Here is a 23,066-nt window from a genome sequence, read left to right as displayed (position 1 = left end):
TCTCTCACCACAGTTGACTCTAATATGAGATGGATGTGTGGCCAGAGGAACCCAGCAGAGTGGGTTTGTTGATGTCCCTGTGTCCCACTGTCTCTGCCTGGCCCAGAAAACATGAACTGAACATTTGTTCTTCTGTCTTCATGTGAGTGGCCTTGCCCCACGGTGACGTCCCAAACTTCCAGCATCCTCTTTGCCCTTAGCTGAAGACGGCCTTGGAGGTGAAGATTTGGCCACGTTGGCGAGTCGCTCACTTCTCCTGAGTCTCTCCCGTGGATACATGTTGTTAAACTTGCGTGTGGCTTTGTCCTGACTATCTGTCTCATGTCAGTTTAATGCTTAGGCAGGCCCGAAGGGCCTGGGTGGGTGGAGGGGCTTTTCCTCCTCCCGACAGTCAGCGTAGGTGGCTGGATTCGACTTCACTGGCCGGACGCTACTGGCCGCAAGACCGCCGCAGCTCCGAGGGCCCGGGGCACCTGACCAAAGAGGGCAGAGGGCAGGCACTCTTATGCAGCCGACCAGTCTCCAGGCTCTCTGCTGCCTGCAGGGCCTGTCGGAAACAGGCTGGGAAGAGTCCTTGGCTTTCTTTTCTAAAATGATATGAGCAGGAGAAATATGTCTGCGGTGCTAATGCCTCGACCGGGGAACGCCTGGGAAGTTCGGCAGAGTGCGCTTGGTTTGCGGGCGCTGCTCCCGCCCCCCGAGGTGCTCGCTGTGCCCCTTGTCTCTGTCTGGTGCGTCCTGTGTCACAAGGAGGAAAGCGTGGGCCCGAATGGCCTCCCCTTCACCTTGTTCTGGGTCTGGGGTGCGGGGGCACAGAGCAGCAGCGGAGTGGAGCGTCCCCCAGCGGGCCGCGGGGGACGGGGGCGGAGAAGGGGCAGAGCTGAGGCAGCAGCGCCCGACGGGCTCCCTGGGCTTTTGGAGTCTAAACCCGGAGGCAGTTCAGGCTCCGGCGATTTGCTTCGGTAGAACCCCCCGGAAGTGCCCACACCGCCCTATCTGGTGGCCGCCTCCTCCTCCTCCTCCTCCTCCTTTTTAATTTAAGGGCACTGATCCTGTGGTGGATCATGTAAGGACAAAGACCCTTCAGACCTTGCAGTGGCCTCTTGTGTACTTAATGGCCCCCCGGCCTGGGGAAGCATCGTGGTGCTGGCGTCACTCACGGTCACCGTCAGGGATCAGCTGCTCTTGCCGTGAGACGTGTCGGTTATGATGCCAGGTCCGTGGAGGGTCTGTTTCAGCTGTTCTCCTGGCTTCTGCTTCTCCGGGCACAGGGAGGCCTGGTTTCTGATGCTTGTTGTTGGCTGGGAACGCGGTGGTTCCGACCTCTGCGAGAACACAGCGCAGCCAGCGGGACGCAGCGGTGGCTGCCGGGAGGGCAGTGCCACGAGAACGAAGCGCACTCCTGAGCCAGGGCCCCCGTGAGCCAAACGCCTCAGAGTCAGGCAAATCACAGGACGCCCCGAGAGGCATCGCCCCGTTTCAGCCAAGTGGCTTGTTGGGTGATTTCCTGTATTTGCTGCAACAGGGGAGGTGTGGATCGGGGGGGCCAGCACGAGGCATCAGCTGTAAAGCAGACTCCTCCTTGTTCAGCCAGCAAGTCATCTCGAGCGATTCTATGGCCTGAAGTCACCTTAGCAAGAAAGCAGAGGGATTTTTGTTGTGCAACTACGGCCTTAGAGGTAGAGTCAGTGACAGTTGCCAGAGTTAAGGAACGTTGTCTTCCCGCGCGCTAACAGGGAGGCAAGTCAAGCAGAAAGTGGCGAGAGAATAAAACATTTCACTCTGGAGATGAGGATTTTGATCTGTGATGTTGGGAGAGCTGTCCACCTTAAGATGTCATCTGCTTCTCGGGAAAAACCTCCCTAATTATTTTTTTATATATATTTTTTTTTTACTAATGATGTCTAGTTGATTTACAATGTTGTGTTAATTTCTGGTGTGCAGCATAGTGAATCAGACATATATATGTGTATATATATACCCCTTTTCATATTCTTGTTCATAGGCCTGCCTAGTTAATTATAATTTTAGATCTGCAGCTGGTATGTGGCTCCAGGAGTCTGAAGGAGCCTCTTTAACTGAGAGATGTGAACCCAAGGCCCAAGTCCCTGACGCTTGTCTGCCCCTGGGAAGTGAGGAAGACCAGGTATAGTCCTTTTGAAGGTTGAAGGGCACAGTTCATTCCACTTTAGCGGAACCACCTCAAAGTTACAGAACCTACACTTGCTGGAGGCGTCTCCGTGAATCCCTCACAAGATGAGGCACTTCTGCAAAAACATCAGAGTTAAACAATAACTGTCTATAAATGGCAAGAAGACTTTTAAAAAAACGGCCGTCTTTAGAGATATGATGAGAGTTGATTGATAAGGGAATTTGGTTATTTCTGTACCATACAACAACTTAAGATAACAGCTGACAAATTTTTGCAGCGAGGGTATTGACAAACTTCCATGAAGCTCAGCTTCTGGACACCTACGTTAGTAAGACATATTTATACACATATGACCTAGGACGGTTCCCATCTGCTCCTGGTTGGCAGTGCCGCCCCTGTGATTTCACGTACCAAACAAACCTGATTAAGTCCATGTATCTTTCACCAGGGTCCTTCTGGGAAGCCTTAAAGTTAGTTCGAGGTCAAAAAGATTCCGTTTAGAACCTGATCTTGGGACGTTGTCAAAAATGTCAACAGATTTCACATTTGATCAAATAGGATCACAGATCATTACGAAACGATGCTTAATTATCTATTGAAACTAAGTGACAATGGGAGAGTTAAAGGCAAACAGAGATGGTTGTGTCGTTGTGAACTGAATTCAGCTCCTTTAAAATCGAGAAGACTCAATTCTCCGAGTAATCAAAGACCTGAGAAAGGCAGGAAGCACAGGAAAGTTTGGAAGGACACAAAATCTTTGCTTTCCAGGCAGATGACTCAAAAGGTAAAGGGAAGCTTTTCACAGTGTCTTACTGAGAGCAGACCAATAGTCTAAGGAAATGTTGTTCTTTTTACAGAGAGAAAACTACATTCTGCTTTTGCACCGGGTTGCAGCACCTGCGTAGGTGTTAGAAGGCAGTCTGTGATTTGCAAGTTGAGACCCTGTGGGCATCTGAAGGCCAGTGAAAGAAACTCAGCCACCGTGCAGACGATGTGTTGTGCTGGGAAAGGCACTGCTTGGACGTGCGGGGCTGAGTCAGTTCCCTCTACCTAAAATTCAGGGCACAGCACCACCGGTCCTTCACCCTATGGTTCTTTCAAAACAAACAGTACCAAGTGTTTGGCAAAACATGAAGTGGCACTCAGAGGAGAGTGACGAGCCGAGAGACGGCCTTCACACGGTCAGGAAATCATTAGGTCGAGCCAGGGCCTCGGTTCTACGGCCGAAAACTCGTTATTAGCTCTCTGAGCTTCAATTCTCTTCCTTTACAAATGGTTTTTATTTTTTTTAATTTATAGTATTTTTCAATATCAGTCTGATGCTGCAAACATCCTTTAGGGTATGATACAGTATATGGATCCAGAGTGTCCCCTTGGTTCTGTATCTCTGCAAGCTGTTAGTTGTTTGTGGACAAGTTTTTAATACCTTTGTATTAGTTAGATTCTTCAGAGAAATAGAGACAATAGGAGACAAACATAAAATAAGGAATTGACTCACACACAGAATTATGGAGGCTGAGAAATCCCAAGATTTGCTGTCTACAAGCTGGAGACCCAAGAGGGCTGATGGTGTGGTTCTGGTCCAAGTCCAAGTCTGAAAGCAGAAGACACTGTCCCACCTTGAAAACTACCAGGCAGAGAGCAAATTCTTCCTTTCTCAGCCTTTTTGGTCTGTTCATGCCTTCAACTGATTGGATGCGGCTCACCCACACTGGGGAAAGCCATCTGCTTTACTCAGTCTATTTTTCACATGTGAATCTCACGTGGAAGCACCCTCACAGACACATCCAGAATGACATTTAGCCAAATATCTGGGCACCCTGTGGCCCAGTCAAAACACGTAAGATCAACCGTCATTATCTCTAAGCTTTCTCTCATCATCTGTAAAGTAGAAATAATATTAGTACCTATCTCAACAGATTGTGAGCTTTAAATGAATTCACGTACATGGAGCTTTTATTACAGAAGCTGGCGTGTGCTAAATGTTCAGAGAGGGGAGAGAGTCATATTCAATGAAAAATTCCGTCACAGTTCAATGGAGAGCGTAACAGATAGACCACTACAGCAAGCTGCTGGGTGAACAGAACACGTAATCCCTGCGTGGCTGGAAGAACTGGAGAAGGCTTTCAGAGGAGGTGAACTCTCTGCCAGGACTTGAATTATGAAGAAGAGAGCGGTGGGTAGGAGGGAAGGCATTGCAGGGAGGGAAAGAGGACACGAGCCCAACAGTGGCCAGGAGGCAGGTGGGGAAGCTGGGCTGCTCAGTGTTCAGCCTTCACAAAGAGCAACATGGGGAAAAGAGAACAGTGCAGGGGAGAAAAAACGCCTTCTCAGCTTCTCTGCCAGGGGCCCTGTAATTAGACTCATAAAAGACGGATGGATAGGAGACAAACAGCCTAAGTTTAACGGGTGCGTCACACGCACACATGGGCCACCTGGAGGTGAGTGACTCACTGGAGCGGCTAGAGCTTGGGGTCTCTATACCTAACTTCACAGGGGAAAGGAGGGAGGCAAAGGGCACTTATGGGAAAGCAAGTGTCTTTTTGGAAAGACAGCGGGCCCTTAGGAGCAGAGGTGTGAGGTGATCGTTTGTGACCGAGTCTGTCTGGGTATCAGGCTGAAATCTCCAAGAAGACGAGGTTGCTCGTGGAAGGGGGTTAATGACAACCGAATTCTTTTCAGTTTGGTGGTGGGGGGAGGCTCTGATTTTAGGCAGAGAAGGGATTATAGGAACTTAAATTCCTTCAGCTCAAAATAATTCTCATGCCCAAACGGCAGACTTTGAGGTGGTGTATTTACGGCCCTTCAGCAGTTAGACGGTGAAAGATGAAGCTGAGGGAGTAAGCGTCACACGACAAAGAGCTTTATAAACTGCCAAGAAACTTGGGATTTATCCTATCAGCAGTGGGAAGCCACTGAAAGGTTCTTAAGGACGTTTGTCGTTTGGAGGAGATCACTGGGAGTTCAGCCCCCCAGTATTTCTGTTTCACGTGCCAGAACCTTCTCCTGTGCTGTCACGGACGCTCAGACTGCAGCTCTCTCCTCCACTGCCTTTATGTTCTCTTACTTAATTCTGTCCACCTCATTTATTCAGATCATTCTAACTCCCTGTTCCAAACTGACTCCTGTAAGGGAAATTTCCAACAGCCAAAGCAGTAAAATCCTCAAAAAACATGAGCTGAAATAAAAGGAGAGAGTGGTATGGAGAAAGCTAATGTGAAAAGAGTTACTCTGAAAAAGGAGTCTGGCCAAAGGGTAAAAGACTACGCCTTAAGCCATTTCAAGAAGCTGGAAGATAACTAGAAACTCGTGCATTGAGCTGGATTCCCGAGCAGGGCGCACAGCTCCAGGCTGGTCATGCCCTCTGGATGCTGAGTGCCTCTAGCTGTCTCCAGAGGCAAATGCAGATCCTTCCTGGAGCCTTAGGGGACCGATGCTTATCGATTTAATATGAGCTTACAATCAAACATGACTGAAAACACAAGGAAAATGCCTCCGTGTGTGAAAATTAACAGAAACAATGAACAAGCTTATCCTGTGTGGAATTTTGAGATACAAAATATAGAATAAGCATGTCTAAAATGCTTAAAGAATAAAAAATGGAATAACAAATAATCAGGGACCAAAAAACTATGAAAAAATGAACAGATATATTATAAAAGAAATAAACAGAATTTTTAAATGAAAAACATTAAATCAAAATTTTAATGAATGGGTTAAACTATTGACTAGATAAAGCAGAAGAGAAAACAAGTGAATTGGAAAACAAATCGGAGAGATCACCCAGATTGTGATACAGAGAGAGCAGAGGTAGTTAGGAGAGGTAAAGGGACATGAAGAATAGAACAAGGAGTTTTAACACAACTCTAGAAAGAGGTTCAAAAGAAAAGACCAGAGCAAAGGAAACTGAAAAAAATTACAGCTGAGAATTTTCCAGAACTAATGAGTGATATGAATCCACAGATACAGCAGTAACACATGAATCAGCAAGACTAAGAGAGCCACACCTCGACCCCTTAGAGTGAAAAGATGGATGAGAAGAGACCAAAAGAGGGGCATCAGAGCAACCAGACGATCCCACTCCCGGGCACATACTGGAGAAAACTCTAATTTGAAAAAGTACATGCACCCCAGTGTTCACAGCAGCACTGTTCACAATGGCCAAGACATGGAAGCAACCTAAATGTTCGACAGATGACTGGATAAAGAAATTGTGGTATATGTATACAATGGAATACTACTCAGCCATAAAAAAGGAATGAAATAATGCCATTTGCAGCAACATGGATGGACCTAGAGACTGTCATACTAAGTGAAGTAAGTCAGAGACAAATATCATATGACATCACTTATATGTGAAATCGAAAAAAATGAGACAAGTGAATTTGTTTACAAAAGAGAAATAGACTCACAGACATAGAAAACAAACTTTTGGTTACCAAAGGGGAAAGGCAGGAGGGGGTATAAATTAGGAGTTTGGGATTTAACAGATACAAACTACTGTGTGTAAGATAGATAAATAACAAGATCCTACTGTAGAGCACAGGGAACTATACTCAATAGCTTAAAATGACCTATAATGATAAAGAATCTGAAAAAGAATATGCATAAAACTGCATCACTGTGCTGCACACCAGGAGCTAGCACAACATTGCAAATCAACTCTACTCCAACAAAAAAATTTTTTTTAAAAAAAGAGCAACCAGAGTGAAAAGTCAGATCACCTACGGATGAACGGCAGCAGACTGACATGAGCTTCCGAACAACAAGAACCTGGATTATCTTCAGAGCTCTTAGACAAAAACAGCTGCTGAGCTAGAAATACATGCCAAGAATTAGCTGCCTTTCAAAAGTAACAGTATCATAAATACAGTTTAAGATTAAAAGGAACAAACAAACAAAAAAGCTGGAAAGTTTTAACCACCCAAGAATTCACTGAAGGAAATTCTATAGAATAAACTTCAAAAAAAGAGCAAGTTACCCAGTAGGAATGCCTGACATGTAAGACAGAATAATGAGTAAAGATGTTGTTGAGGACACAGGTAAATGTATGCTAATACTGTCTGCAGAAAATAATAAAGTTAAATTTGGGAGATTAAATTAAAAATAGATAATAGACTGCAAAAAACAGCATATAAATTGGGTGCCCTTAAATTCTTATTGTTCAGGCAGAGGGCTTAAGACATGAATTTCCTTGCGGTTAGTCACATATGTGTAGTTCAGTGTCAAGGATCATGATTAAAAGAGTGAAAGCAGAGGGCTTGACACCTAAAATAGAACGGAAATGGAGCAAGAAAACAAGTATAAATTCAAACAAATTAAAAAGAAACTGTAAAGGAGAACAAAAGGAGTAAAAAATTAGGAGAAAGAAAAAGCACAAATAATATTGAAATCATAAGTTTAAATATTTTAGTACCTACACTATTACTGAACTAAATTTCAAGTGGATAGGCAGGTTTTTCAGCTTAGATTCTTTTAATTCACCTATACCTAGTTCCACAGACACACCTAAATTATAAGGATATGAAAAAGTTGGAAATAAAAGATGGAAATATATATGTTAAGCCAACAGTAAGCTTTGGAAATCTATCATTATTATAATTGGATCAAAAAATCTTTAGGACCAATAAGAGCATTATTATGAATAAATAGGGCCACAAAATAATTTAAAAAATTCAACTCAATAAGAAGACGTAACAAATTTAAACTTATAAAGAAATAGGCTCTATTAAGTGAAATAAGACAGACAAAAAATGACAGCTACCCTTTGATTTCACTCGTGCGGGAACTAAAACACACAACTGAACACACACAGGAGAAACCGAGTCAGGGACACAGAGAACAAACAGGTGGCTCCCAGAGGGGAGGGGCGGGGGGGGAGCAGAGGAGGGAGACTAGAGGCACAGAAGCCCCAGGTGTAAGGTCAGTGGCCGCGTGAGAGGTGTGCGGCGTGGGGGATGCAGCAACACCTGGGCAGTATCTTTGTGTGGTGAGCGGTGGGGCTGGACTCACGACGGTGATGGTTTTGAAATGCATGGAAATGCGGGATTGCCGTGTGGCTCACCAGGACCGGCAAAGCGTTGTAGGTCAATCATACTTCAAAAACAAACAAACACATAAGCTCATAGAAAAAGAGTCCAGATTTGTGGTCACCGGAGGTAAGGGCTGGGCAGGGGGGATGGATAAAAGCAATCAAAAGGTACAAACAACTCTGAAAAAAGGAAGAAAAATAAAATAGGCTTTAGAATATTTTAAGCAGAATTGAAGCTGAACAAGGGAGTAACTGGTAAACCCGCCTTGGTAGTCTGAGAGCTCGCCTTGCACGTCTCTCACTTACCAGCAGGTCCGGACGACAAAGCATAACACAGACGCAGATGATTGACAAGCGCACTAAACTAGCCCCACCTAAGAGGGAAGGCACGTGCACGCACGTCACTGCGCTAACACGCAGAGGAAACGCATTTCCCCGCAAGCGTGGCGGCTCTGATCTGCGTTGCCCTGGTGACCTGTGAGGCAGCCCATCTTTTCACACCTTATCAGCCATTTGGATGAATGTCTTTTTCTGATAAACAGCTAGTTTTTAGTTGCATGGCCTTCTTGTGGTCGAGCTGTGAGAGTCTTTACCTGCTCTTCATGCTGGAACCTTGTCAGAGAGAAATCACTGCGAATATTTCCTCCCACCCTGTGAGTCGTCTCTTCGCGTCATGTTTTAAAATCGCACTTCAGTTCTTGTCTCCCGAAGTCACGATGTGGCCCAGGCCTGCATCCTGGGAACAGGAGTGTGAGGGCTTCCGTCCTGGAACAGGGTGGGGGTCTCGTTCGGAAGCTTCGTTGACCTAAAAGTAAACTGAGTTCCTGGGGAAACCAGGATCTACCTGACTTTAGAATAAAGCGCGAAGTGCCCTATGTCACAAAATCAATCATCACTCACACCAACTTACTTTTATTTGAAAGAAGGAAGATGAAATATGAAACCTCATGTGAAACGAGGAGGTACTCGTTCGTGCTCTGAAAGCCGTGTCTAAGCCTGGACCTGAATTCCTGGGCCGCCAGCCTGGCTCCCATCGCCCTGTCCGTGCCCGCTCCAGGCGGGGTCTCCGCGGCAGCCTGGCCAGGAGCTGTGCCCGTCCCAGGACCCAGCGGTCCTGCACTCAGTGTGGATGAGAGAGGAGGCTGCTGCCCTGCCTTCTTCAGGTCTCTTGCAGTTCCTCCAGCCTGTTTGGTTTCCAGATCCATCTTGCATAGAGGCTCTGCCCAAGAGAGCCCCCTGGAACATTCACCAAAACTCCTGGGGTGTGAACCAGCCTGAGACCACAAAAGAGTGAGAGGAAATTAGCTTTCTGGTAAAGCACCATTCTCTGCTCTGGGATTCTAACTTAAATCCACTGCATGTAGCATGAGAAGATGGAGCCTCAGAAAAACTCAGCTCAACCCTGCTCCTTGGGCTACTTCAAATTAAATTAAATTTTAAAAATCACTTTAATGAATAAACCCCTCCCTGCTCTGCCTTAGCCTCCTCCCAGCCTACCAGCTCTACAGTCGGTTTTGGCTTATTCTGCTTCCAAAACATTTGATCACATCTTGTAGCTATGAAAGTCAGAAAACTGTGGCAAGCTGTTAAAGGTACGAATTCACAGGTGATTTGTAACCGGCCAATATGAGCAGTGCAGGCAAACTCCCTCCGTAATTATTTGGATGAAATCGTCCAAGGTCTTGCAGACTCCACGTCCATTCCTTCTTTCCCCGGCCAGGAGTGCCTTCCCAATCTTGAGGCACTGGGCAGAGACACACAGAGACATAGAGATAAAAGTCTTTTGCAGGAACTCGGGGGAGCGGACAGACTCGGGGATGGAAATAGAAATTCAGGGAGGGGTCCACCAAGACGGAAAGATCGCAAGGAAAGATTTCTGAAGGAAGTGACATCTTAGTGGAATCCTCTGAGAAGAGATGAAGTTAGCCAGCAAGGAAGGCCAGATGCGAATTTCCAGCAGAGACACCAGCAGGGGCGCCTTTACCAAGATGCCCCCGTGGCTCGTCCGGGAATAGGGACACAGGGCAAGGGAGCAGAAACGAGGACTCTAGGTCTTCATGTGCCCTGTCAAGGAAGTGGACCTTTTTCCCCTTAAAATGGTAAATAAACTGTTAAAGCTTTGAAGGAACACAATCAAATTTCCATCTTGGACCCACTGCTCTGGCTAGAAATGGAGCTGGTATCAGAAGCGGGAAGACCAGGGTGATGTGGCTGTGACCCTGCAGAGCTGATCAGGTAATGGGGTGGTGGGGGAGAAGAGCTACCGACAGTTAGACTCTGAAAGACTTTGTGACTGGGTGGACGTCAGGGCAGGAGAAGTTATGTCAGAGAAGGAGAAATTTTTAAAAAGCAGCAGCAATCTCCACCGCCCCCTAAAAGGTTTCATTATAACAGGTGAATTTCCAATGCACTTCATCAAACCTGCTTGCTAATTACAGCCCAGGCAACTGTAAAGAACACACACAGTGGTGCTCGCCAGAGGGTATCTTTCTGGACATACAGACATATGAAAGTATTTTCTAAAAACAATTAATCTCCAGCAAAAACAACTGCACGTAGACAGCGATCTCTTTGTCCAGGAGAGACCTGGGAGGACGGCAGATGGCTAGGGTGTTTGCAGGCACAACCTAGGGGCTGTTTCTATCAGGGAGTTGGTGCTGATTAATACGGAGACTCCATGCTCTCCGTGCCGACACGTGCTGATGAAGCTCTAACTCTTCACTAGGCTTGGGACAAGCCCCGGCTCCTTTTCCAGCCTTGAAGGACCCCTCCTACCCCAACCCCTTCCCCCGCCTCCCCCGCCTGCTGTTCTGGTTACTTTGACTTGCTTTTGTGAGCCCTGAGCTCTCTGGTCTGTTTCGCCACTGTTCCCTCTATGGGAGAATTTACCCCTCAGTGTCAGCGTAGACGCCCCTCACCAAAGCTCCCTCCTCCACCTAGACTATGCATCCCTCTAGGTGTACCAGGGCCCCCGTATGTCACAGGCCTCCTCATGTCACAATACGAGCCCTCACAGCTGCGTCTACCCAAATGTGAGGGCCAGGGGTCAAGGACAGTGACTGCCCCCTGCCGTGTCTGGTTCCCGGCACATAAATAATGCTCAGGGAAGTAGGTAGGAGCAGGTGCCAGGACTTGCCCCTGAAGAAGCCCCCGTGGGGGGAGGAAGGGGGGCAGCACCTCCAGGCCACCATCCCTAGAGGGCACAGGATCTGCACGGCACTTTGCGGCCATCGGGGAAGCTGCGGCTGAAGCCGGGCTCCAGGTCAGCCAGCACATGACTGACTTCAGGTGAGGGACAGACAGGTGCTTCCGACCAAATTCTCTACTGAGTTACTTGATGACTCTGGGTGAACACACTGAATTTGATGAGAATGCTGGATATGCACCCGGAATTGAGAATTTAAAGCCAATTAGAAGAAAAACATGTTTTGAGTGCTTTGTTTTTTTTAACATTACACTTTGCTCTGAGTAAGTCATGCTGCAAGTAAGTTGATACTTTGTAGAGTTCAAAACTATGAAGCCAAGATCACTGCGGACTCACTGCCCCTGGTAGTTGGGGGTAAATGCAGAAAGAGCTGGTGCAACCGCTGCCGAAACACCGGCCTCTGTCCCCCGACAGCGAATCAAGAGTCGGGGGCAGAGTGTGGGGAGAATTAGAGAAGAACTGCTTCACTGCTTCGCCGGCAAAGGAGGGGCAGAGCCGGCTATGCCTTAAAGACCGCGTGCGCCTCTTGGGGTTGAGGTCTGGAGGTTTTACGGGAAAACTGGATGGGACAGAAAAGGCGGGAACAGTCAGAGCGGTTTACAGGGTGTCACGTCCTCTTCATCTTGATAAGAACTTGCTGCAGAGGAATTTAGGAGGATCTGCTCGTTTTCTTGAGGTTCAGTCCTTGACGCTCTTTCAAGACCCCTAGGGCGAAAGGGTAAGTTATTCTAGGAAAAGAGTGCACGCGGAGGGGCGCGTGTTCGCCGTAGGGCAGTTCAGCTGCACGCACAGGCCTGACCGGCTCAGGGGCCACCTCGGTGGCTTTCCGCTCCTTCAGAAGGAACGCCGTCCACGGAGATCTCCGGAGAGCCCACCGAGTCCCCTGAGGAAGGGGGGACGATCCCTGCTGTCCTCACTCAGCCAGGAGCACGACGGGGGCCAGGACTGGACGTCTCCCAGGTGACGCCCGGCCCCGGAGCACACACGCCCTCCTCCTCTGGGCGCTGCTCCCCGGCTGCAGGGATGGCCTGGCCCCTGGCTGGTGCTCCCGGGACGCCCACCCCTACCCGCGGGGGGAGGTGGACCAGTGGTGGATACTCCACTCCAGCTGGTCCCAACCTGCTGCTTTCTTCCCTAAGAATTTTGCTTCGGGGCTGCCAGCGTTGAGGCGGCCTTTGCTTGGGGGTGGAATTGAAAGAAAAAATTAAAAAGTGAGTTTTCTTGTTAAAGAAACAGAACAGGGCTTGAATCAGGTGAGCTGTTCAATCAAAGCTGGTCCGGGAAGAGTCCATCATTGGGGCTTCACCTCGCCCTCCGCGGCAGCGACAGAAGGGGACCCAAGCTGACCTCCAACCCCGCCTGCATGAGGGTGACGCCCTCATTCCTTGCTAGCGGGCCTGCAGCACACGAGGCCCGTCCTGCGATGGAAGAGGCTTCACTCCTGAGGGCGCGGTCACAGGAAAAGCCTTCCAACCAGCAACGTCAGCCATAACTCGGCCCGAACACTGTCATTTGCAAAGCTCTCAATGGTAAATGGACACCAGGCCCCTCCAGTAAATGATTTTATAGAGTTGGAATCTGGCAGAATGTTAAACCCCTTCTGGGAGCATTGCATTCTTAAGTCAGGTGTTTTCTTATTTTGGTAGAATCTATATGTTCTACCAAATCTGAAAAATATTCACTGAATGCCAAGGGCAAAGCATGGGGAACATGTCCATCAGAACCAGGGCCACAGTACTGTGGACAGACCGACAGACAGATGGAGGATGGAGGACACCCCTCTGGCTCCTGGCTCCGGCCTGGGGCGGCCCCTCAGGGCGCACGTTGGGCTGTCCTCACCCCGAGACCACAGGAGCGAGACTCGGGGGACGTGCACTGACCTTGGCGAGCCCAGTACACCTTCTGCCGCAGCCCAGGGAAGCCCCTTCTGGGCCGTTTTCTGCCGTGGGCCCTGGGCCACAGTCCACGGCTCCCGTGGATTCCCTGTTGCGGTGGGCGGCAGCATCGGGCAGACTTCATCAGTAGCTCGTCAGTAAGAGGTGGGGTCGAGAACCTCATCTCCTGGGAAATAAAAGAGCGGAGGTGTGAAAGCCGTGGAGGGTGGATGTTTAAAACAGCTTTGGACCATCGGGGCTGGGGAGGGGACAAGACGAAAGTTGAAGACACAAAACCATAGCGTGGAGGCTAGGATGTAACCCCCAGTCCTTGTCCTCACTCCGCGTCACCACCCAGAGCTCGCCTGTTGTCCACGTGAGCAGGGACGACTGCTTTCTGAGCGACTGGGAAGACACGGTTAAACACCATAACTAAAGAGCACATGGGCTTAAAAAAGGCAAGGTATTAGGGATCACTTGGAAAACACGATTTTGCTTGTGGCGCCCACACACAGCCGGTTTTCCCAGGACAAGCCCTGGTCCCGAGGTCGGGTGCAGACCCCTGTCTGGGCTCCGAAGGTCATCGACAGAGTTGGGCACGTTGCCTGCTGGTTCTTGGCCATCTAAGAGCAGTCACTCAGGAGAGTCGCTGCCACGGAGGCTCTTGGGTCCCACGCCAGCTGGGTGCCCCACCTCAGGAACTCCGGACGCTCAGCTCACGGTGACCAAGCCCAGATCACAGAGGTCAGGTCCCCTGCAGGCAGCTGGCTGGGAGCCAGAACTCTCACGCCCCTTGTGAGTCATAATCCTTTCCAGTTCTCACAGCACGTCATAGCCTGCTCTCGCCGCACCTGAGCAAGGCTGCCCTTCCCGTCCGCTCCTGGCTCCTGGCCCTGCTCGTGCCCCTGTCACGGGAACAAAGTGACTCTGGACCAAGCACAGTGTGCAGGTAGGTGGTGACCTCTCAGAGGGAGGCAGCCGGTGCTCTGGGGCAGAGGGCAGTGTCCAGTTATGACAGCAGTCCCCAGCCCCAGGACTCCAGGCCGGGACAGGGTCCTGCCTTCTCTTCCACAGCCCTCTGCGTCCTGTGCAGAGTAGAGCTCTGGGGAGGCTTGGGACTGTGAGGTGGCCATCTGCACGGCTGTCTGCCGGGCTCCTGCAGGGACCCAGCCACTCTTCTTGGGTCTCTCCAGCTGCCCATAGACAGGCCAGTGTGGAACCCTGGGGATGCAGCCGGACCACAGTGGTAGGACTGCTCTGCCCAGAGGACGGCTGGCCTGGGTGTGCAGGGCAGGGAGGGGGGCGGGGCTCCATCTGGAAGCACAAGAGGGTGTCAGGGGCCCAAGGCCTGTGCATTTGCTTTGTAGACCCCCCGGCGTGTGGGGTGAGGGGATTCAGAGAGGCCGGCAGTAAACCGGTTAATGATGCAAGTAAGAGACCTAAAAATGTCAGTGTTTTGGTTTAATTTTTAAAGTTCTTTATTTCTTATGCATTTATTTTTATTGAAGTGTAGTTGATTTACAATGGTGTGTCATTCTAGGTGTACAACAAAGTGATTCAGTTATACATATACATACATATTCTTTTTCAAATTCTTTTCCATTATAAGTTATTACAAGATACTGAGTATAGTTCCCTGTGCTGTACAGTAGGACCTTGTTGTGTGTGCATTTTGTATATAGTAGTTAGTATCTGCTAATCCCAAACTCCCAATTTATTCCTTTCCCCTCATTTCCCCTTCGGTAACCATAAGTTTGTTTTCCATGTCTGTGAGTCTGTTTCTGATTTGCAAATAAGTTCATCTGTGTCGTGTTTTTAGATTCCACATGTAAGTGATATACGATATTTGCCTCTGTCTGACCTACTTCACTTACTATGATAATCTCTAATTTCATCCATGTTGCTGCAAATGGCTTTATTTCATTCTTTTTAATGGCTGAGTAGTATTCCATTGTGTATATATATACTACATCTTCTTTATCCAGTCATCTGTTGATGAACATTTAGGCTGTTTCCATGTCTTGGCTTTTGTAAATAGTGCTGCTATGAACATTGGGGTGCATGGATCTTTTTGAATTGGAGTTCCCTCCAGATATAAGCCCAGGAGTAGGATTGCTGGATCATATGGTAACTCTATTTTTAGTTTTTTAAGCACCCTCAATACTGTTCTCCATGGTGGCTCTGCCAATTTACATTCCCACCAGCAGTGTAGGAGGGTTCCCTTTTCTCCATAACTTCTCCAGTATTTATTATTGGTAGATGTTTTAATGATGGCCATTCTGACTGGTGTGAGATGATACCTTATTGTAGTTTTGATTTGCATTTCTCTAATAATTAGCAACAGTGAGCATCTTTTCATGTGCCTGTTGGCCATCTGGATGTCTTTAAAGAAATGTCTATTTCGATCTTCTGCTCATTTTTTGATTGGGTTGTTTGGTTTCTTTTGATATTAAACTGTATGAGGTGTTGGTGTATTTCGGAAATCAGTCCCTTGTTGGTCTCATCATTTGCAGATATTTTTATGAATTGGAGAATTTCTTTATGAAAATATATTTTCCTTAAAATCCTTATTTTTAAAAGTAGATGATGCTCTTTCTAAAAATATGGAAATAGTACAGAGGGGCATGAGATAGAAGGTGTGCACAGACCCCCATCTAGGGGGCACGGGGTAGAACGTGTGCACAGACCCCCGTCCTCCCACAGGCTCTGTTTTCCTGAGAAGGGTTTGATGTGAGGCTACTTACAGACCCACTGCATGTAGCCATATAGATGTGTGAGCCTCTGTATCTGTGTTCATATATGCATACACACGTGTGTGGATGGCTTTTTCATGGAGATGATTTTCTAGTATTTTTATCCAAAACCCAGGCAATGGTTTGCAATAGAGACCTTTATAAAATGGTCTCACTCCATCACATCCAGTCCTCGTCCAGTCTTCCTTTCTACATCTAGCCAGCAAATCTTTTCCAAAGACTTCACTAGTCCCCAGACCGCCAGCTGCTGGGGCACCTGCGGTTCACAGGCAAGCTGTGCCGCCTGCACAAGCGCCCGGTGAGGTGGCCCGAAATGGTTTTCAGTGTGCTACTGAAAAGAGTCGCTTCTCTTGCAATAAAAAGTGACCAGGACAACATCTCAGCATTCTGACACTGTCCAAGGGGGCAGGAGCCGTGGGCTACAGTGGTGACTGGAACTGAGGAAGCCGCAGGACTGGGTAGCATGGACAGAGGATGGCATTATTTAGCTGGGGACGAAATTGAGGTTTGTGGGTGTCTGTGTGCTGTGGGAGCAAAGGCACAGAACGATCTTTGGAGGTTTAGCAACACCTTACCTCGCTGTGGCTCTGCCTGCACAGAAGAAATGATCAGCTGGAAGCCGGCTGGAAAACTCCAGCGTAATCAGCACTTTTGCTCCCGTCTGGCTGTTGCGGCCAACGTACATTTGGCCCTTGGCTGTCCAAACCGAGGCACTAGTTTCCCCAGCTCCTCGGCGCTCCGCACCCGCCAGAGGTGCGGCTCCCACCCTCCGGGCTCACCGAGCCGGTCTGCAGGCTGCAGGGCCGCAACTTCCAGTTTCTGTTGGAAGAAACGGGCCCAGATCTGCCCCAGAGGAGCTGCGCGGCCGTGTCAGTGACCGGGGGTTTCTCTGGGGCCTTGTGTTGATGGGGGTGGGAACCGGATGGGACCCCTCCCCAGGCTTTCTGTCGTATTTCCCACTTTGCTGGGGGGCAATGCTCACCTCACCTGGATTTGATGGATCTCTCTGTCTGCTTAGTTGTCTGTTTCCTGTTCCTCCACTAGAGCTAAGCCTTTGTGAGGACAGGGGACTTGCTGTCGGTCAGCGTGGGGCCCCCGGCCCTGGAGGGGTGGCTGACATGGGGTGGGCACCCAGCGGGCCGCCGCGGAACGACTGGGGGAGCAGTTCTGCCTCTAGGGCAACAGATGGCCCGCTGGGAAGGGGGCAGGGCTATGCCTCTGGGAGAGGAAAGGGTGTGTGTGTGTGCAGGTGTGCAGGCACGAGTGTCTTCTACCCCAGGAGCCCCCTCCTCCCTCTGAATACGGCAGCCAGGAGTGAAGACTGACTCATTCCGCCTTGCGAGGCTGATGGGGCACGTGAAAGGCGTCAAAAGTGGTGACAGTGGCCGGCTGGCCTCCACTCTGGTTCAGCATGAGGGTGGGTGGCCTCACCTGATGCCACAGGGCAGGGGCCTCTGCAGCTCCCCCTGGAAGATTCTGGCTACAGAATCAGGCCATTCAAAAGCCCCAGGTGGAGATGGTGCTGAGGACCCATAGGGCAGAGAAGACCCAGGGTCTCGCGAAGATAAGGGCTGATTCCATTTGTGTTTTGAGGGTGGAAGTATTTGCACTGTTTCAAGTATTTTCTGACCCCACTTGGGCTGGGTTTCCCTGCAGAGGGTCTCTTCTCTCTCTGAAAATTAGGGGGGTGAGCTAAAGGGTTTCGGCTGAGGGTCCCCCACTGGCTCCAGGTTCATTGCTGCGGCCTCCCAGCTCAGTCCGGGGCCGGCGGGCCAGCCCGCTGCTCTGAGGCTTTGGCCCTTTTGGAATACTTGCTACAAGAAAACACTTCTCAAGCCAGAGTTGTGCTAACATGAACTGCTTCTCCGGTATTTTTTTTTTCTTAAAAACAAATCACTAAATACATTTATTTCCAAAGTGTAAGACTTTCTGAGGTAGGCACTAATTTGTTCTGCATCTGATGTATCCATTTTTCACCTCTCTGTAGCTGAACAGTGTAACTAATGAAGAGGACAGACTTGAATGTATCTGGTGCTGCTTTTATTAACAAAGATGTCAGATTTAAATGCCGAGAAAGTGATGTTCATTCGCGGACATCAGTAATTGCTTTAAAAGAGCGAGCCGTTGATTCAACGCCCCTTAAACTAAGCGCGGCTCCAGCTTCTTAGCAGGAGGCCTGCCGGTTGAAAGCCCGCGTGGCTTTTGGTGACCTTGGGCAGCAGAGCAGGGACACCCAAGCGGCTGGTAGACTCGCGCCCGCGGTCAGCTGCCCCCCAGTTCTCTAGAACATCCCGTCACTGAAGTACCCAGTAAGGGTCAGGAGAACTCAGGCACATCTGCAAAAGCGTGTTTTTCTCCTCAGAGTGACGCGGTGTCGATGTTCGCTTTGAGGCGTGAGGTGATTGTTGGCGCCTTTGAGTCGCTCACGCCTAACCTCTAGCCGCCTGAGGTGTGCCCAGGCTCCCGGCTCCTGGGGCACATTGCTGGAACTGCCAGGGCAGCTTCCGGGTGTGTGGAAGCTCCCCATCTCTCCCCGTCCCAGTCAGCTGTCTGCGGGACTGTGTAGCGTCAGTGGGGACGTACTTCTGAGTCTGGGTCCCTTTGATTACGAGGAAGGTGCCACGTTGACTGTCCTCGTCATGTTAGCAACTCAGGAGTGGCGCTGGTGGTTTCTTCTGAGAAGTATTTTGGGAGACTGACTCACCGAGATGGTGACACAGGTCGTTCCTGACTTTGCTCTGCTCCCAAGAAGGGCGACTGACAGCCATTCAAGAGCAAGCACCACTGAGCCCCCGGAACACTGGGCCGAGGCTGCCGCAGCCCGACCACAGGGACCACGGGAGACCGCCGCGCCGGTAAGAAGGCAGCCTCGGCTGGCCGCGGGCCCCTCCCCCAGGCTGGCACAGCCCCAGGTGGAGAGGGCACCCCGAGCCTGCAGCTCCTCAGCTCCTCCAGTGGGACAAGAGGACTCAGGAGGACCCCAGGAATGTGGGTCGCTTTGCGGGGTGCAGATCTGCCTGATTTGGATCCTCAAATGAGGAGTTTTACTGGCCCAAGAGCCCGATTTGCCAGCACCCAGACGAGGAGCTGAGTCACAGCCCCTCCCGCTGCGGAGCGGGCCTTCCAGCCCCATCTGACCCGAAGGGCTGGCAAGGACTCCTGGGGGCTGTGAGGTCCAGCTGTGCTCAAGCCAAAAGGAGGCAGGCAGAGCACACTGGGCATGGGGTGTTCTACACACGGGCTAGGGGACTAATGCCGAGCCAGGGCAGAGGGGCGCCCCCACCCCTCCCAGCCAGAGAGCTCCGCCCCGGCCAGGGAGCCGTGACACAGCCCCGCCCACCGCGGAGAGGGCCTTCCAGCCCCTCTGCCCAGAAGGGCTGGCAGTGGCTCCTGCGAGCTGCGCAGCATTCCAGCTGAGACGCAGGCAGATTTGAGAGTTGACAGAGCAAGGCCAGTGACTGTCCGATCAGACAATCTGGGGTGCAGGTCTGCTTCGGTTAAGAAAACAAAGAGTTTTACTGCTTTAGAGCCGCTTCTCCCACAGTGCCTGGGCGGGCAGTCCAGTCTGTAGTCCTGTCTGTTGCCGAGGAGAACCTTCAGCCTGTGTGGCCAGGGGCCCATCGGGAGCACACGGGGAGCTGTGCAGCCCATTCCCCAGGCCCACGTGCAGTGGGACTTGAACCCAGCGCAGCCTGTAGCTCCTCCTCCATGCACAGCAAACTCAGTGGCCTCCTTGACCAGGGAATTCAGGGCACACTCAGATCTGACCTGGGTCCCCAGACAGCACTCTGTGCAAGCCCCAGACCGTCCTGCTGCCCCACCAGGCAGGGAAGCTAGCCCATGGCCCACCTGCTAACGACCAGAGGATCCAGGCAGCCAGGGAGGCCATTCTGCGCCGCGCGTGGGCAGCACACCACGCCAGCAGCCCTCTCCCACTGCTCTCAGCCAGTGGCCCCATTCCCGCAAGCCCCGCTCTCAGAGTTGCAACAGCTGCCACGTCCAAAAACAGACATAATAGCAGGTTCCTCCTGCCCAGGGCTTGACCAAAGACACACCCAGAAGCCCCAACTGGAGCTGCCTGCTGGAGATCCGTCGCCGCCAAAACAAACCTGTGAGGTTTCGCGGAGGAGCCCCATCCCTCGGATGCACAGACAGCAGCATCAGGAATCAAGGGGCATGAAAAATCAGGTCGACGTGACTCCACCAAAGAGAACTACTAAAGCTCCAGTAACTGACCCTGAGGAAAAGGAGATGCCTGAACTGCCAGACAAAGACTTGAGAATAGTCTTCTTAAGGGAGTTCAGTGAACTGCAAGGAAGCGCAGACAGACAAATAGCAAAATAAAAATACAAGCATAAAACAAGGAATTCAGTAAGGAAATAGCAACTGTCACAAAACAAAACAAAACCCAGAAATCCTAGAGTTGAAAAATACAGTAACTAAACTGAAGAATTCAACAGAGAGTTTGCAAAGTAGACCTGACCATGCAGAAGGAAGAGTCAGTGGCCTGGGAGACGGGACATCAGAAATTACCCAGCTGCAGCAAAAAGAAAGAGGAATGAAAAAGAGCGAAGAGAGCCTGCAGGAATTATGGGACACAAAGGAAAGAAACAATATTCACATTATGGGTGTTTCATAAGGAGAAGAGAAAGAGAAGGGAAGAGAAAGTACTTTTAAAGCAAACACGGCTGCCGAGAACTTCCCAAACCTGGGGACAGCAGTGGACCTCTGTATCCATGAGACCCAAAGGACTCCAAATAGGGTGAACTCAGGGCTGCGCTGAGACACATTATAATTAAATGGTCCAAGATAAAGACAGAATCTTAAAAGTAACAAGAGAAAAGAGAGAAGTTAGGTACAACGAAATGCTTGTAAGATAATTGGCAGATTTCTCAACAGAAACATGTCAGGTCAGAGGCAATGGGATGATATATTCAAAATATTAAAAGAAAATCACTGCCAGCCAAGAACCCCGTACCCGGCTCAGCTGGGCTTCAGAAGCAAAGGGAAGACAGACCTTCACGAACACACAGAAGCTGAGGGAGTTCGTTGCCCCCGGACACATCTCACCACAAATGCAGAACAGAGCTCTCTGAGTGGAAGTAAAAAAAAAAGGCTAATTAACTTCATAAAAACATTAGAAGTCAGTGTAAGTGAGTGTCACAAGTAATAGTAAATAAGTAGTTACAGTTAGATTCTGCAATATGATCATAGCGATGCATGATTCATTCGCAAATAGTTTAGTTTAATTGATAACTTATTTTCTAGTTTAAAATTTTAAAAACATCCATAATCTACAATAATCTGTTATCAGTTACACAGTATAGAAAAGAATGTAAATTGTAACAGCAATAACCTAAAATGTGAGGGAGAGAAGAAATAAAAGTGTAAAGCTGATGAATTCTATTGAAGTTTAGTTGTCATCCATTTAAATAGGTTATTACAAGTTTAAAATATTTACTGGTAGCCTCATTGTAACCAAAAGGGAAAATCCTGTAGAAATTACACAAAAGAACACAGTAAAGAAATCAAAGTACACTGGTACCAAAAGACATCAAAACTCACAAAAGGACAGAAGGATAAGAAACAAGGAACCGTAAAACAGTGAACAAAATGGCAAGAGTACTCCCTCACCTACCAGTAATGACTTTAAGCATAAATTGATTAGATTCTCCAATTAAAAGACGTGAAATGGATGGATGGATGGATGTAAAGCACAAGATCTAACAATATGCTGCCTGTAAGAGATTTATTTTAGCCTTAAAGACATACATAGACTGAGAGTGAAGGGTTGAGAAGAGACATTTCAAGCAAATGGTAACTGAGAGAGAGAAAGAAACAAAGAAGAAAGAAAAGAGCAGCAGTAGCTGTATTTATAATCAGACAAATAGACTTTAAACTAAATGGTAAAAAAAAGAGACAATACGATAATTAAAAAGTCACTACATCAAGAAGATGTAATAAGTGTAAATATTTATCTTCCCAACCTGGTAGCACCTACGTACACTAACCAAAAACTAACAGAGCTGAAAGGAGTAATAAACATAATACGGTAATAGTCGGGGACTTTGCTACCCCACTGCCAACAAGGGATAGATCACCCAGGCGTAGGGTCGGTAAGGGAACAAGGAATTTGAACAACGCTATAAATCAAACGATCCTAACAGACCTTCACAGAACATTCTGTCGGACAACAGCAGAACACACATTCTTCTCAGGCACGCATGGAGCGTTTTCTGGGGTAGACCATATATTAGACCACAAAAAAGTCTTAGCAAATTCAAGAAGATTGAAGTCATACCACTTGTCTTCTCCGACCACAATGTCATGATAACCAGAAATCAGTAGCTGGAGGGAAACTGGAAGATTCACAAATACATAAAAACTAAACAACACTGTACTAAACAACCAGTGGATCAAAGAAGAAATTCAATGGGAAATAAAAAAGTTCCTTAAGACAAATGAAAATGGAAACACAATATACCAGAGCTTGTGGGATGCGGCAAATCAGCTGTAACAGGAAAGTTCGTAAAAAACAAATGCTTACATTAAAAGTCAAGAAAGATCCCAAATAAACCGCCTACCTCCACACTCTAAGGAACTAGGAAAGAACAAGTTGAACCCAAAGTTAGCAGAAGAGGGGGGATAATAAAGAGTAGGGCACTAATAAATAAAAGAACAGAAAAACAATAGAAAAGATTAACCCAATGAAAAGTTGGTTATTCAACAAGATAAATAACATTGACAAACCCTTAGCTAGACTAACCGAAGAAAAAAGAGAAGGGACTCAAGTCAACAGAGCTAGAAATGAGAAAGGAGACGTTGCAGTGACTGTCACAGACATTCAAAGGGTCAGAAAAGCCTGCTCTGAACAAACTGGACAACTGAAAAAAATGGAAAGTTCCTTAAAAACATACAACTTACCAAGACTGACTCAGGAAAGAATGGAAAAATCTAAAATGGATCAATTACTAGTAAGGGAATTGAATCATTAATTTAAAAATCTAGCAAGAAAAAAGAAATCCCAGGACCAGATGGCTTCACTGGTAAA

The 23,066-nt window shown here is 48.7% G+C and overlaps 1 protein-coding gene and 1 long non-coding RNA gene across 5 annotated transcripts in view; one reads left to right on the top strand and one right to left on the bottom strand.

Annotated features, from left to right (window-relative positions):
* Positions 1–9,172: 9,172 nt before the first annotated feature.
* LOC140697943 (uncharacterized) lies at positions 9,173–11,117 on the bottom strand. The gene is made up of 3 exons (XR_012075327.1): positions 11,073–11,117; positions 9,681–9,927; positions 9,173–9,457 (listed from the first exon to the last, which is right to left on the bottom strand). It is a non-coding gene; the product is annotated as an uncharacterized lncRNA (long non-coding RNA).
* Positions 11,118–11,264: 147 nt separating this feature from the next.
* Positions 11,265–23,066, top strand: part of UNC93A (unc-93 homolog A) — a 47,322-nt gene continuing 35,520 nt past the window's right edge. For 2 of the 4 annotated variants that reach the window (XM_072966211.1, XM_031679881.2), the window contains exon 1: positions 14,113–14,211. The gene's annotated coding sequence lies outside the window, so the exon portion shown is untranslated. Of the gene's footprint in view, positions 11,472–14,105; positions 14,212–23,066 lie in introns of those variants that run through there. The other 2 variants (XM_072966210.1, XM_072966212.1) reach the window with 2 other exon arrangements.

The sequence above is a fragment of the Vicugna pacos genome, chromosome 8 (assembly GCF_048564905.1).
Source record: "Vicugna pacos chromosome 8, VicPac4, whole genome shotgun sequence".
In the NCBI taxonomy this organism is placed as follows: Eukaryota; Metazoa; Chordata; class Mammalia; order Artiodactyla; family Camelidae; genus Vicugna; species Vicugna pacos.
This window is presented reverse-complemented; position numbering and strand designations above follow the sequence as displayed.